This window comes from Lynx canadensis, chromosome X, assembly GCF_007474595.2.
Source record: "Lynx canadensis isolate LIC74 chromosome X, mLynCan4.pri.v2, whole genome shotgun sequence".
NCBI classification, from domain to species: Eukaryota; Metazoa; Chordata; class Mammalia; order Carnivora; family Felidae; genus Lynx; species Lynx canadensis.
In genome coordinates this window covers 106,749,998-106,766,066 of record NC_044321.2, presented here as the reverse complement: position 1 = coordinate 106,766,066, position 16,069 = coordinate 106,749,998, and the positions used below count along the sequence as shown (strand labels likewise).

Here is a 16,069-nt window from a genome sequence, read left to right as displayed (position 1 = left end):
TTAAAGGGAAATCAAGGACTGGGGCATTCACAGAAGGGACATCCCAGGAAGGCAGCTGGTGAGTTGTTTTTTTTTTTGAGGGGGAGGGGGTTGCGTTTTGGTTTTGTTTTTCTTTTTTTTTTGCCTTCATTCAGCCGATATATTTATTGACTATGGTCCTTTTTGCAAGTACCTGTTTCACTTTATCCGTATCTGAAGTGACACTGAGCGTGCAGCTTTGAAGCACACTGCATTTCTCATTGGCACTCCAGTTCCTGGAGCTCTAGAAACTTTGCCGCCTCCCTCCCCCCTCTCCGGGGATGTGTGCGAGCTCTGTTTGTTTTCGCTTTTGTAAAACCTGAGCGCTACGATTTGTCCCCCGTTGCCTTAATAAAGAAACTGCAGAGAGCATTTGCAGCGGGGGCTGGGCCGCCGGGTTTGGGGGGAGAGGCGCCACACCCCCTGAGAATAAAGCCCGCGCGGCGCTCTCCGAGAACCACGCACGAATGAACGGAGCACACAAAGAATACATTGGGCGACCCAACTGCGCCCTGCAGGAAGAAAGTGCCCGCACTCGGCGCGGGAGCGGGAGCGCGACTTTTGGCGCTCTTTGGGAGCGGCGGGAAGGAGGCCGAGGACAGCCACGGGTGGGCGCGGGAGCGGGGGCCGCCCGCCGTCTGACTCGCGCCCGGTCGGCAGCGGCCAGCCGGGCCTGAGAGCCGCGCGCGCCGAGCCAGGTGAGGTTGGCGGCGGCGGTGGTGGTGCGGGGCGCGCCGCGCTTACCTGGCCGGGCGGGGCGGGGCCGGGCGGCCGAGGGCCGTCCCGCGCTGGGGCAGTCCGCGCGCAGCTCGAGCGGCCGGCGGACTTGCGCGCGAGTTCCGTGTTGGCACCCGAAGCCCCCCGGGCCCCCGCCGTTGCCGCTGCGCGTCCCGCTGGCCGAGCGCGGGGCACCGGGGGGCCCGCGGCGGCGGCGGCGGCGGGCTCGGCCGCGCCGGCGGGTGCAGGGCACGCCTTTGGCGCGGCCGGGCGGGGTTGGGGCCGGGGTTGCCATGGCAGCCGCTCGCCCGGGCGGGAGCCCCACGCCCGCCGCCGAGAGGGAGCCGGGAGCTCCGAGGTGTGCTCCGCGCGGACTGAACCAAGAGCCCGGGAGAGGGGGGAGGGAGCGGGGGGGGGCGGAGAGCCCCGGCCCGGGCGCCCCCCGCCCCCCAGCGCTCCGGCCTGCACCGACCCCGGGGGTCCCCGCGCTGGGGAGAAAAGAACCCCTCGCCTCGGGGTCTGAAGTGGAGGCTCGCGGGAGCCCGGGGCGGGGGCAGGGGGGCCCGGGGAGCGCAGGGATCGTCGCCTCCGTCCGGGAGTCCCCGTGCGCGTGTGTCTCGCCTTGACATTTTACACCCCACAGCGGCGACTCGGAGGAGGGTTGCACGTCCCAGCCCTGAAGTTCTGTGGGTGGGGCGGGCTTTAATTTGCTTATATCTAATGATTTCAGGAGCCTCGCTTTAAAATGGCGGCATTCAGTACGCACCCCTGCTAGAGGCTCTCCCGGCACCGGGGCCACCTCGCGCAGCGCTGCTTTTGCTTCTGCCGCTAACAGATGGCATGTGCCGCTGCCGCTGCCCCCGCCGCTGCCGCTGAGAGCGGGACCCCTTAGCCGCTGGGTTTGCGCTAGCAGCAGAAGGTAAGGCTGGGGACGAGTTGGGGTGTGTGAGAGCGGCTGCCTTCCTAGGACGCCGACGAAATCACATGCCTTTTTTAAACTTTAGTTTTCAAATGGCAAGTAGAAGGAAAAGTAATCCTGCAACTTTGTTGCAATGTTATGGCTTTCATCTTTTCGTCTTCCTGCCCTTCCGTCTTTCTTTTTTGTTTTCTACTTTCCCCCGCCGTGGTGTTCTTCTTTGTTTTCATGTTTCTATTTGTTTGTAATTCAAACGGACTTCTTGCGTGGCGTATCATGGGCAAATGCTTTGAACAACTAATTTCCCCGTGTTCGAGCGATACCGCGAGCAGTGCCATAGCTTCCTTGCACAGCCGTGTCTTTTCCCGCTCTGGATCGACACGTTTGGCAGCTTGCTTTTACTACCGGCATCTGAAGGGCATGAGGATAGATTTTAGAAGACAGTTGAAAGGTAACCTTATTTTTAGCACTCACACAGTAAGCTGGTATGGTAAGAAAACGAAATTAAATCAAGACGAATAACGAAACTTAGCATTTAGGTGGTTCATTTATGTAGTTTTAATATTACTGTGGTGGACCTATTGTTTTTCTGACTACTGTTCATTGATTGATATATATAGATACAACGGTGAGGGTGAGTTTACTGTATTGATGTAATTAACGTAGTGTGTTTTAAAGGAGTTCCTTTTTCCTAGATGTTCCTAAATTGCTTAATTGGCCGTGGATCCCTACATATGGAATAAAGCCCATGATTATTAGCTGCTATCCTATCTCTACACATGCATTCACTTCACGGGAAAGCATCAATTAAAACAAAATTATTGCAAGATTTAATTTTGAAATGCCTGCTAATTTTTCACTACGTTGACTCCCTGGTTTAATCAATAAGTCTGGGTGGTTACTGATATAATGGTTGGAAAGTGGACTGTGGAAATAGCAGTACAAGTGACCAAGTGACTGGAAATCCTTAATACAATTCATCCAAGGTTGGTTTTTTTTGCCCCCTCTGAGAAAAGGCATGTTGACAATGAGGCTTTACCAGAGACCTCAGATTTTTCTAATTATATTTGTATTTTCTTTTTTGCCTCTGCAAATGTTTAAATACTTTCCAAAGCTGTTTTTAAAAATTTTCCCAATACCTTTGGAGAATGCCTTCATGTTTATGGAAACTTCCCTAAACATAGTCTAAAAGGGCTTTTGCCCATAGCCAGCCGATATTATTCTGCCTCTGTCCACTTTTTACTTCTCCCCAAGCAATAACAGCTACTTGGCTGGGCAGACTCTCCTGCTATTAAATTTAGCAAGCCTCTGGGAAGGGGTGAAAAAGATTGTTTTGCACCTATTAAAAGACAGTGCAATTTTCCTGCCCAGGTGCCGTGGTGTACCTAGAAAGACAAAGCTAAACTGTTTACAGTGGAATTTGCTATATAATAAATTTTGCATCAGCTTTGCCAGATTATTGTTGAGAGAAGTGTGTGGTGACTTCATTGCTTCACATCCGAAAGGAGACTTCCTGCAGGTAAATAGATACCTGCATTTTGCCCAGGGAAGGGGCTGGAGTGTGACCCAAAACAACTCCCGTTTTTAGAGATGATGTACCTGGATCCCAGTTCAGCAAACTCTGCCTCCTGGTGTGCTGCCTTGTTGCTGAATGACTTTGGACCAAATGAATCCTTAAAAAAAACAAAAAAACAAAAAAACAAAAAACAAAAACAAAAACAAAAAAAAAAACAAAAGTGAAAAAACGAAACCTTAGGGCCAGAGTAGTCAAGCTAAATGAGTGTCAGAGACGTTACGGGGAAATTTTGCCAGCGAACATTCTGCAGCATTATGTAGTGGTGAGATTAGAGACCTTATGTGAAAACATCAGTGAAGGAGTTTGCCAGGAAAAAAAAAATATTTTGAGAGAGAGTTGATCTGGTGCTAGGCTGGAGGTGGTGACTGCATGGTTTGCTCTACTTCTAAGAACTACTTCATTTCTGTAATTTCCTTTGCTGCTTTAAGCACTCCCAACGATTCCCAGGACTATTATAAAGTACCTTTTTTTCCCTTAACTGTCCACTCCAGGCATTGTCACTACAGCTGCTTTTTTAGGGAGATAAAACCTATGATTATCAGCTGGTATCCAAAATATCTTTGGTATTCTCTTGCACCCACCCTTTACCTAAGCAGTGCTTTGCACAACGTAGATACTTCAGAAATATTGAATCAAAAAGAAAAGCGAGTAATCTGTAAACTCACAAAGGAGCAGATTCCGTGCACAGCTTTTATTGAAACAGTCCATTTTTTGTGTACTTGCAAGAACGTAACAAGTTCAAGTGGATGAGCATGTGCACTTTCCTACTTGTCTGCATTCGATTTGCTTCTCACTCTGTACCTCTAGACACTGGTGTAATTCATTTTCCTGACCAGTAGGTGTATCGTTATCCGCCCAGCTCTACAATATGAAAAAGTAACCACAGCAACTTGGGGGCGGGGGGGGGGGGGAAGGTTTTGTCTTTTGAGGTTGTACAGTACTGCACGTGCTGGACCAGTGACGGTCTCTTGGCCGCTGTGCAGATGCTGACAATATAGTTTGAGGTACAATTTTGTTCTCTCCCCAGCTGTCTTTAGATGTGAGAAGGAGGTGAGAGGAGGAAGGGGGTGAGAAGCCCTCCAGTGATGAAGATTTTCATTCCTAAAATTGTACATTTCTCCTCCTTCTAGCCTGCAGTAGATTCAGGAAGGGGGCAGGATGTTTCCGTTTGGAAATAACTCATGTTGTCTGATAGGATGACAAACAGGGATTGGGGCACGGCAGATAAGAATAAGATACAGTACATGTTTGACAAGTAATACGATCCCATCATTAAAGGTAGATAAAAGTCACTGCCATGTTAAAACTATCAAGTGTCTGAGAGAGCACGAGGCCACACTCACCTTTGCTTGGTCAGTTTCCTTCCATGCTGTTGAGTTTTTTTAAACAGTGTCTCGCAGGCTGAACCGATGGATCCCCCCACCACCCAGCTCTCAATGTATGTGATGTCAGAAAACAGAAACCAGAACTGGTGTTTCTTTGTGGGCTATTTCTGCCTCTCCTTCGGTGTGATACAGTTGTTACTGCAAAAATAGAAACAAATTTGTACCTCAGGTAAAATGAGGTGGGAATTTTTTTTTTCTCTCTAGGAGAATAAACCGTGTTTGGGAGCAAGTAGTTTAATTTTAATTACCAACCAAACAACGAACAAACACGAATTATGACCAAAACAGAAAGCAATTACATCTGTATTCATGTGGGCTTTCAGATCTTAAGGAAACCAGATGGTTCTGAGGCATCTTGCTCTTCCTGAATGGTTATATATTGCCTCAAGACAGCCACATGACGGTGTTGGAAAGACAACTTTGAGAATTAGGAGAAATAAGGTATCAATTACATTATCAGGTGTTAATGACATCCATGTGACCTGCAAGGGATCAGATGGATTTTTTTTTTCAGATCATTCTAGTAAAAACACAGGACCAATCCATCATTTATTTCAACTTTGTATCAAATGTATTTTTAAAAGATTGGCGGGAAGCATCATACAATCTGGGAAGAGGAACCTTATTTTCATGTGAGAAATAAACGTATTCCCAAACTGTCTGGGTACATCGACATGAGCTTACGAGTGCACGCGTGCATAAATGAGTTGTCATTTTCGAGCAATTTATACAGCTATGCATTGATTTCTGCCTGGAAGATTATGGGAAAATACCTATTCAATTCCAGGCAGTTAACTTTCAGAAAAAGGATACTCAAGAGGAAGGGAGAATGAAAGGAAGCCTGATTTAAATGCATGCGTGCACGCTTGCGTGCGTATGTGGCGTACGTATGTACGTGAATGTAAGATACATATATATCCACATGTAGATTCCCGTGCATACGTATACAACACACATACAGATTCGCCCTCTGCATGTGTATGATGCTTTTCAAGAAACTCAAGCATAGTCATCCCAGAACTCTATAACAGCCGTGAGAACAAAGTGGTAAGGGTAAGAAAGGAGCCTGGTTAGAGATTTAGAAATCAATTAGGCACGCTTGTTAAATACGAGGTGCACTCTCAAGGCCCACTTCCATCAATGCTGAGTTGGCTTATGAGTAGGAGTGATTTGTTTTCAGTTTTAGGCAGGAGTTTGTTTTATGCCTGCACAGTGGGTGAACTCAAAGGGCTTTTCCAATTGAGAAAAGCAGTCTGCACAGAAATGCAGGGGCTTGGCACTAGAAACTTCCGACAGGCTATTTGATCTCCAGCGGCCATGGGAGCGTCGTAGCGACTGGCCGTTAGCTGGCTCTTCTTTTCCATTTTGGATCACTCAGATTGCCTCAAACCCATCCCCATCGAATTCTTTGAATCCTGAGCTTCTTGGCATTCCCTGCAATTGGTGTGGAAGTTTGAGAACTGTTTCTTCGGGTTTCTTCAAGTTTCCCTGAATGTACAGGTCACTCGTTAGGCAGGTTGCTGGGTCTCCTTACCTCATAGCCTCAGTGCCTGGCACATAGTAGGTTCTCAGGAAAAGCGTGTTGAACACACAGAAGCGTAGATTAGTCTGCCTTTTTCGTACATCTTATGAGCATCTTTCCCATGATTTCAGGTAGCACTATCTCTATCTTTACTGTCCAAACAAATCAGTGACCACAACAACCACAGACTGAAGCCTGGGTTGAATGTGCAGTAGCAACTCTAACAGGTTCAGGGAAGAGCAAGCAGCAGCGGCAGCCTTTGGGCTGAGTCCTCAAGGAATGGCCTGCAAGCCAGCTGGTAATCTGCCACCTGTAGTTGCATTTGCCGTATCTCCCTCCCATCCCAGGGAAATGAGTCTTCAACAAGAAGTCATGTAGAAGTAGTTTTCAAACCATTGCACCAGAATTAAAAAAAAAAAAAAAGGAACAAAATGGGACTTGGATGCCTCATGCCACGTGTAGTTAGTTTATAAAGTGATGAGGTCACAGACACAAACCAAAAGGACACTGAGAGCGGTCTCATTTTCAGTTAAGCACTGATTGCCTATTTGGAGGTTGAATTTGCATAGGTTTTTATTTACCAAGATACAGGTATGAATGGCAGCTCTATTTACTGTATCCAGAAAGCAAAGTCCACACGGTTGAAGAGACACGAGCTGCCGTTTCACATCTACCACAATCATCTTTTGTGCCCGCGGGACCATCGGTCTTTAAGTACAGCCTTTGCTGTCTCCCCTGATGTGGGAATATGAAGAGACCAAGCAAGGCGGTAGGTTTTTTTTTTGGGGGGGGGGGGTGGGGGGATAAGTGGCCTGTTAGCAAACAACAAAACAAAACAAAACACGAGCAAAACAACCAGAGAGCTCGTATTTCACCTTTTGTTTTGCAGACTTCCACCTTCAGGAGGGAAAACAAAACCATGCAAAACACAAGCACTGTGTATATATTAGCTTGGGCATATACCCCTCAGTCTAATTTCTATTTTGTGCTTTACAAACTGAGAAAAATGAGATTGTCACATGTTATTAAGGTAGCTGCTTTATTATGATTGGACTCATGTACTGTGTAGCACTTTTCCTGAGACGTTGAAAAAATGTACAGGGACACATTCAACAGGATCCATGGCACAGTGGAGACCACATTTCCCCTCCGTGCCCGTGTGGAGGTTGTGCTCGTACTCCAAAAAGTTCGCGTTCGAGAAGTGGTCCAGTTGTGGGTGCTTTTTGTTAAAGGGCGCGTTGACATTTCCCAAAATTCTTGCTGTCTGTGATGGATGAGGATTGCAAAGAAGAGGAGTGTAGTCTTTTCAGAAGTGATTTGGACAAAAATTTAAACTCTTAACTCATTTGTGTCAGCATTTTTTTCCTAAGCAATTGGAGAGCATGAAGAAAGACATTATTTCACCCCGAAGGATGAAGCGAAAAATAGGACCCATTATAGGGTCCCATTTTCTCGCTAAGGGCTTCAAACGACAGAAAACAGGAGAGGGAAGGACCGGGGTACCATGTAACCCAATCTGTCTCATGAATGCCTGTGGCAGTGGTCTCAGCTGCAGTCAGAGGCCACGTCACTAAGCGCTCTGCCAGCTTTCTGAAGCCAGGGTCTGGGCTCTGACTGACAGGCACCCCAAGAGAGGGCCTGTTTGAGAAAGACTTCAGGTTTTGGCGGAACTTTTGACTGGGCAACTCGCTGCCTTGCTGCCACGTATAAATCCTCCCTCTCAGAGAGAGAAACCTGGTTTGACTGGGGGACCCATTTGTACATACTGAGAGCTTCAACGTACTGATCATAGAAGGGCAGGATGCTTTTACTCTCTCACTAAAACTCCCCGTCCAAAGCTCCTTTGAATTGAGAAGTTGACAGGCTGGAACAATGTGGCATAGGTCTTGGCATTTCACATTGCTGGAAAAAGACGGGAATACCTCCACGTGTTGCAAAGAGTGTGATAATGGTAATACTAATAAAAGGACCTGGAAAACGATTCCCTTAGAAAGCTCTCATCCGTGCACACGCTTTGAAGTCCCGTCATGGGATGGTGAGAGAGAGGCGGGGGAGAGAGAAATCAACTCTAAGTAAAGTGAGTCCCTCTTCTCTGGAAGGTTGTAGTCCGTCTTTCTCCCTTTACTAATGAACTTGCTATTCTGAAAATTGATCCTAAATGAAGAGGAAACAACAAGGCTGTCTAATATCTGGCTCTAAAGGCTTATTTGACTAATGTGGCCCATTCCTGTAGGCATGAAAATGCACACATTCAAGTGACTGGTTGTGTGGCCCATACTAAGTAAAAAAAAAAAATTTTTTTTTGGTAAAAGTCACATTTTTCACTTTCAGGCCTCCTTGTTGCCTCCCATCTATTCCCCAAAGAAATTTCCGTATTTTTAGCCATCCGAGACAACAGTTCAGACAGAGGCACCCAGGAACGGTGACAAGCAGTGACAGGAAATGCCGCTTGTGCTGGTCTCCTTCATAACAGTGAGACCACAGCTGGCTGATTTGCTCTTAACTTCCTGTTTGGCGGCTGTTTGGGTCAAAAGTAGCAGTGTTTTCCATATAGAAATTTTCTTTTGCTTTATTCTGTAAGGCCACAATAAATCTGTCACTGGACTGCATGTTTTGTATATTTTATGGACTGTATCATGTGGTTTGAGTTTAATTTGGAAGGCTGTACTTTTATATAATCAGGAGTCCCCCACACACACGCACGTGCAGCTTGAGGGTCTGGGATTGCACTGGCCTTCGAAAGTTTATAGCTCTATTTACACAATAGTGATTTCTGAGGAGGGCATTTCCTGCCAGTTAATGACTGGTTGGAAAGGCCAAAAGTCCAAAGCCAGGAGGAGAGGACCATTCATTAAATGCCACGAAGGGACCAGGGCCCTTTTATCATGAGGCGGTGAGGAGAAAGTGAAACCACATTCTGCCTTTTGAAGAACCCGGAGCTGCATATGGATGTGCTGCCTCATGGGATGGAAAACGGAGCTTCTTTCCCCGACAGGAGCTGACCGACTTGCCCATAGGTTGCCAAATCAAGACTCCGCTGGGTAGGGCATTTCCTTTCGGCTGATGACCCAGCAGAGAAGGGACAAATAAAGATGATGGCCCCGAACTTGCCAGGTAGTAACTGGGGGAAAATGCTCCGCTCGCAGGTGTTAACAGCTATCTTAAAAACCTTTAAGGTCACATGATTGGCTTTCCTAATTGGTTGAATAACTGGCCATTGCTAAAGTGGACAAGAACTTAGAGATGGAAAGAATGATCTCTTTCCCAGGCCAGTTTCACAGGACACCAGCATCCCATTTTGATTCCGTAGTATAATGAAGGTAAATAAGGTACAGGAGTACTTTGCCTTGCATGGAAGTACCTTTGAGGGCTGTAATATTAACCATTTAACCTAAGACATTCCCAGGAAACAGTTTTGTCCCCAGTATAATTCTTGCATGCTATAAAGCAGCTGAGGTGTGAACAGTTTGGCATTGATTTAGAGCAAAAACAGGGTAAGAATGAGATTAGGTTCACATCCAGGAATTCCTGACTTCCCGGCCTGTCCTTCACTCCCGTAGCTTCCTAAGCCTTCGATTTGCCAAAATGTTCGATGTTCATGAAAGATAAACATCTCTTCTGAATTCTTTAATAGATACCACCCCCCACTTCAGAACTTAGCTTGATCCTTTACCTTGAAATGTTAATTTCTCTCAAATACGGGCAATCATTATAGGCCAGACACCTGGGTTTCTTCATGGGATTGAGTAATCTGTCACATGCACGATAAACCAAATATTAAGTTTCATTTTTGGGTCTGGCAAATGTCATTATACGCTTTTTAAAATATTCAGTAATCCAAGGATTTCTGGTCCTTACCAGCTCACAAAAGAGTTTTCTGAAGTTTAAAACACTCTACAAATGAACTGTATACCCATTACCATTGTTATTATTAGATGATACCATTAGAAGATACTATCAGCACGTTTATAAACAGTGACTGCATGAACTAAAAAATAGGCTTGTTTAAAACATGAGTTTATTTTTTGAACATTCTTGAGTTTGAAAGTGAAAATACACTACAATTTTGCTAGCTCACGTTAAAGACCATATTCTGATTTACAAAACATTTTGGACTAAGAACAGACAAGATTTTTCTAAGCAGATTATTGGCCTGAATATTAACACTCATTTGTAATTAACAACACAGCTGCATTTAAATAATGATCCCGAAACGTTAGAAGTATCTTGGGTATGTAACCCCTTCCATCTTGACATTATTATTTTAACAGAATCTTTCCTTATAGGTTACTCAAAAACATATTTCAAGCTGGCTCAGGCTTAGTTACCACAGTCTGTACTAATGGCATGAAAATTAATGAGGATTTACCCTACTGCATACGGATCCAACAACATTACCTTGTACGAGAAAAGTCTATTCATTTTATCGTTGTAGTTTTTAAGTGGTGGGCAACAGCTCATTAGTGCATAATGAAATTCATTAGTAGGTTGTGACTAACATTTTCTTTAAAACAAAATTGAATACAATTGTAAGAAAATGTCAGAATATATCATGTAGTAACATTGGCTATTTTGGGTGAGACTTTTTCAGATCCATACACATAGGTACTTAGGATATGAAATGTGTTTCTTACTATTTGTTGCTGTCAAAAAGTTTTAAAAGTCAGTGTTTTAGTGGATGTTCTTTCAAACTGGATCAGAAATGTTTTGTCCTCTGTTTTTGAGGGGAAGGTGGTCGAGGGATACTGGGGGCTAGGGTGCTGATATACTGAGCGATGTTAGTTAAGTACCTTGAGAGTTATGTGTCTGTTTTTCAAACTGAGAAGTGAGATGTATTGCTCTTGGAATGCTATAAGGTTTAGTGTCTATGGTATTTTGTAATCCTGAGGAGATACACTTTGTGCAAGTGTTATGTATTTACCAAGTGGTATTGCTAAAACATGAGACACAGAAAAGAGTGCTTGCTGGGAACAGAAGCCAAAAAAGGATGTCTTAGGGGAAAAAAAAAAAAAACCACTAAAGATCTTGAGATACATGGGCCTGAGTTGCTCTTAGCAGCAAAAGAATTGTTTAAAAAATTTTTTAATGTAGGAAAAAGCCCACCTTATTTTAGGATGAGTTAAATGTAAGTTAAGAGAGTTAACAAAATTGCTTCTGGTTTTTACAAATCAAAAATGGTCATATCCAGAGAGAATATGTTTGCAAGAAAAAAAGCTGGTTTTGAAACAAATATAAATGTGCACATTTACCATACATTGGAAGAAAACCTGAGCGTGGCTGTGTTTTCTGCAGTGAACAAAGGCACACGTTAAATTAGTTTAAAAATTGTGGATGGGAGGCAGAAGCCAAGCATCTGTTAAATACACGTAGGATATTGATGCGAACGGTTATACAAATAGAGAAGACAATAGCCACATAGGCTTTCTCTTTATTATTTTGTACTAACGAGAATTGAGCCCGGTAGAAGAAAAGAAAAAAGATTTAGTCACACAAAGTACTGAGTGTGATCTATTTAGGAGATTGGAAACACCCTTAGAAGCCTGCACAATTTCTGCATATTCCTTTGACTTCACTAATTGTTAGAGGGGAGGAAAATACTGCTTTCTGGAGCACTTTGCATCTCCATCCAGTTGGATCATAAGGATCTTGTCTTTGTCCCCCTCCCACCCCCGCCGCCCCAATTCCTTGCCAGTGTGATTAAATCTCACTGCTGCTTTCTCAACTCGGAGAATTTGAAATGAAATTAGGCTTTTCATCATAGACATTTAAATGTTAAACTCAAGTTACTGCTCTGAAAAGAAAATATAATCTCAGCTCTAATGAGTTGGTAACTAAGTTCTGTCACAAATGAGTTCTCATCTCCCTCTTCAGATAAGCCATATTTAAAACTTAAGAATAGAAAAAGACTTACACGGCTAACAGTTGTGTAATTAGCAATCAATTTATGAAACGAGATGAAAAACAAATTAAGCACAATAATAAAGTGTTACTCCATCACCAAAAAAAACCCAAAAAATACCTCATTACAGACATTTCCAGATCCTGGGAGTGACAGCTTTTTAGCTATTTCTTTGCTCTGTTAAAGCTGTTTAGGAAGCACCAATATGTATGTTTTTAGGCCAGAGGATAGGTTTGCTTATAGCGTCGCTTTCACCATAAACAACATGCACAGAGCAGGAGTCATTCAGGGTTTCCAGCTGCAGCAAGCATATGGCTGGTTGTGTGTTTTAGGCAAACAAGATTAGTCACTGGTTTGGGGTATCAGCTCCTTCTTTTACTGAAGCCTTCTGGTTTTTTTGGTTAGGGAACACTGGGCAAATGATTGGTGATCAGAAAAAGCTATGTAAGAAGATATGCTAAAGCCAACTAAACCCCAAGCGACCGCTCATTTCATGCGGCCTTCTACTTTTCTCAGTCTGTCGGTGAGATATTATGATCCCTCGCGGGCCACATCTGCCAAATTACACTTGAAACTTTAAGGTATACACAGAGCTCAAGACCTTCAACGGGCGAGTTCATTTTGTTGATTGTGAACAAAAGATCCCCCCAGAAGGCACTGAGACTGTGAGGGCAAAGTGTCTTCTAGAATGAGGAAGGAAGACGGAAGGGAAGAGAAACGATAGATTTGCTTGTCTTTGGCTAGGATAATCCCTTATACCATATTCCTCATCTGGGGGGAACCCTGCTGGCCAAAAGAAAATTCAGACGTTGGTATTGCTGTTGGCAGAGGTTTTCCTAAGTGAGAAGTGAGGAAGACCCCTTCCTCAGAAGAATTGCAACCGTTAGCACTTTCTGGAAGCCTGCGGTGGTTAGGCGTAAGGAAAGCAAAAGCCCGGTGATGTCGGAGCTCCGGCTCGTACTGTTCCTCGTGATGGGTAACGATTCAAATGAAACAAAACCCTTTCGGAACGCGAGGTTGGTTGGTTTCTAAGTGAAAATGAGTTAGGTTTCCCAAAGCAGAGCAGACTTAGGAAATAGGAAGGCAGAAAATACAGTCAACACCCATGGCTTTCTTCTGTGTCATTAAGGCTTCCTTTCCGATTTGCTTGGTGTGAGTCGTGTGGCACAGAAGGTAACGAGGCGGGATGTCAGAGGCCTGTGACTTCCCTTGACGCTTCCTTGTGCTGGTAGGTCCAGACCGGGTGACACGGGCTCTTGGAGTTCTCGAGGGGCAGCATTTACTACCACCGCCTCCAGGAACGTCTTATACTTTTAAATCAGTCTTAATATTCCTGGGCAGGAGTTTATATCTAGGAATAAAATTTGAACCCCCACTTTCACACCCAATAAAAACGTCCTATAATAGGGTGTTTATTTAGAGTCAGCTGACATTTATCGAACAATTACTGTATGCCAGATGCTCTGCTAGGTGCTTTCATTTTGTTCTGGCAAAATTTCCTGTAACTATGAAATACAAGTGCTCTCCTTGGCACCTGAAAGTTACCAAGCTAAAAATTACACCCTCAATTCTTCACTCGCTTTTCAAGACAGCCCTACCCCCGGCACACAATAATTTCTTCTTTGTCTAGTCACGTTTCTCTTCATCATTTGAGGACCATCTCGTGTCCTGTGGCCTGCCTCTTCCATCAGCGAAGGCATTTATTTCCTTGTAAGTCAAGCCAACATTAATCTCTTACTCACTTGGATAGAACAGAAAAACTGGTTTGGCTCTCTGGTCGATGGTGCTGCAGTGGGACGGGAGATACCAGAGAATGCAGAGTGAGGGGTCAGGAAAATGATGTCGAGTGAAAGAGCATGTGGAAAACCCTAGAATGAAGTTGGATTAAACTTGTCCAGAATGTAGAGAAAATAACAGAGCAAGACCTTGGGAGTCCGTCATTTACCCCTAGGAGTGGACGAGGCAGCCTAAGGAGAAGAGCAGAGGAGGACTCTCTTTGATTGAGGACTAAGAAGAGGAATGTTGGAATTTCACAAAGAAATAAGATCGAGGGAAGTAAGAGTTTTGTTGTGTTTTTAAGGTAGGAGTGTCATAGGTAATGCTCACCGACTGACAAGGACACTCAGGTGATGCAGAATGTGATCTTTGATTCTCCTTTCACTCACCAAACGTAGAACATGAGAAGTGTGTGTAAATCACCAAATATGTACGGAGTGTCTCCCCTCCTGGCACAGCGTCTGTGGTAATATGCCCAGTAGTACTTGTGCAGTCTGAGTAAGTAAACCACGAAGAACTCTCCTCTTTATTCTTTTTGCCCTTAAGGTATAGGATTAAGCTTGTCACAAAAGAACTGGGGTAGGTTTGAACAAAACAACACCAAGATAGTGGAATTCAGCCAAAGGAATAGGTAAGATTGTTTTTCAATGGCTTTCTTTAGAGACCTGTCCTTGCTACTGAATTTCTGTAAATGTGACTGACATCTTTCTATAGGTCAGGCCCCAGGCAAATGAAAGACAAGGTGAGGAAAGCTCTAAAGAATAATGAAGATGTGAATGTAACTGCCAAGGATGTACTTTTACTTTATGATGTACCTTTAGACTAGGATCCCAGGTCAGTCCTTCGTAATGTTAGAAATTTCAACACGGGCAGCACCTTCCCTGTGTTGCATGTGGCAACTTCAGTGTTTTGTAGATTTTCTGTTTTAATGTGTAACTAAAAAAATAAGCCTCGGGTCCAGATTCAGTTCCCCTTCTTGTAATCACCATCCCCATTTTCTCTTTTAGAACATATCTTATTCTTCCTTTCTCAGAAGCTGACAGTTATTGGTACAAAATATCTTGAATGCAAGCTTGTATTTTATGTCTGGGTTAATGTTGATTCTAGTCAAAGAGAAAGGCTTGTTGCTTGGAGGTTCTGAAAAATGCTTTTTATTCTGAAGAAGAAAATGATGCAAATTTGACGACATGTTGAAAAACTTAAATATTTGAAGTTATTGTAAAGGTACTAATGATCTACACCAGCATTTCCCAGTCTGTGTTTATTTTGCCACATATTCCAGATTAAAAAAAAAAGTGGGGGGGTGGGCAGAAGGGATTCTTAGGTGGAATGCCTGGGAATTGATGGTTACAATGAATACCACATTCTGAGGATTAAATTGCATTAAAGTTATATTCCCTATCCCCCCCCCCCAAAATATCTAGGCATATATATGTGATAGGACATGTATATATACATATATATAAGATTATAATTTTAGCTTTTGTTTTTTTATGCTGCATTTCAAGTTACTGAGCAAATATTACTTGTTGATAAGAATTTAAGACTATTCCATCAACAGGAATCAAAATAGTGTCATAACATCTTCCTACCAGCAGAGTATACTGCACAAAATCAATAGTGACTTAGATTAAAAGACCCTCATCCCCAGGAAAAATGTTTGTTAAATAGATTTCTAAAATAACTGTGAAATTTTTGCTTTTAATTTCCCGTTAATGATTTCTACTTTAAATGTCTTCCTTACCATTTGAGCCTGGAGAAAATAGATATCTATAGTATCCTAAATAGAGAAGCAAACTAAATGGTTTTATATTTAAGTTATTGGGGATGTATTTTTACTTTGTTCAAGTAAAAACACCCAGCAGATCCAAACTTAAAATAATAGCATAAAGGAGCTTATTCAGTCTGTGATCAACATCCTCTAACTCTTTGCTTGATAATTGGAAGGATTGCACAAGAAGGCAAGTTCATATGGTCGGTTTAAATTAAGGCTATTGTGTTGAGGGAATCAAACAGCTTTGTAATCAAAGTTGTGAACTCTGTGCCTCTCAACGAATTAATTTAGTCTGATACCTCTTCAAAAGTTTGTTCCGTGTTACCAATTAACTACACCTCTTTGGTACCTCAGTTCCTCCTCCAGGGTCTGCTCTCTGGTTTATTATTATTACAGTTACTTATTGGATTCAGTAAAGAAATTGAATTTGCAAATGGATCCTTTTTGGGTTTCACTAGTATCAGTGACAACACATTCTCAGAGTCC

At 43.6% G+C, this 16,069-nt stretch overlaps 1 protein-coding gene across 3 annotated transcripts in view; it reads left to right on the top strand.

Moving 5' to 3' along the window:
- Positions 1–1,395: 1,395 nt before the first annotated feature.
- Positions 1,396–16,069, top strand: part of MBNL3 (muscleblind like splicing regulator 3) — a 117,022-nt gene continuing 102,348 nt past the window's right edge. For all 3 annotated transcript variants that reach the window (XM_030305862.2, XM_030305863.2, XM_030305860.2), the window contains exon 1: positions 1,396–1,654. The gene's annotated coding sequence lies outside the window, so the exon portion shown is untranslated. The remainder of the gene's footprint in view (positions 1,655–16,069) is intronic.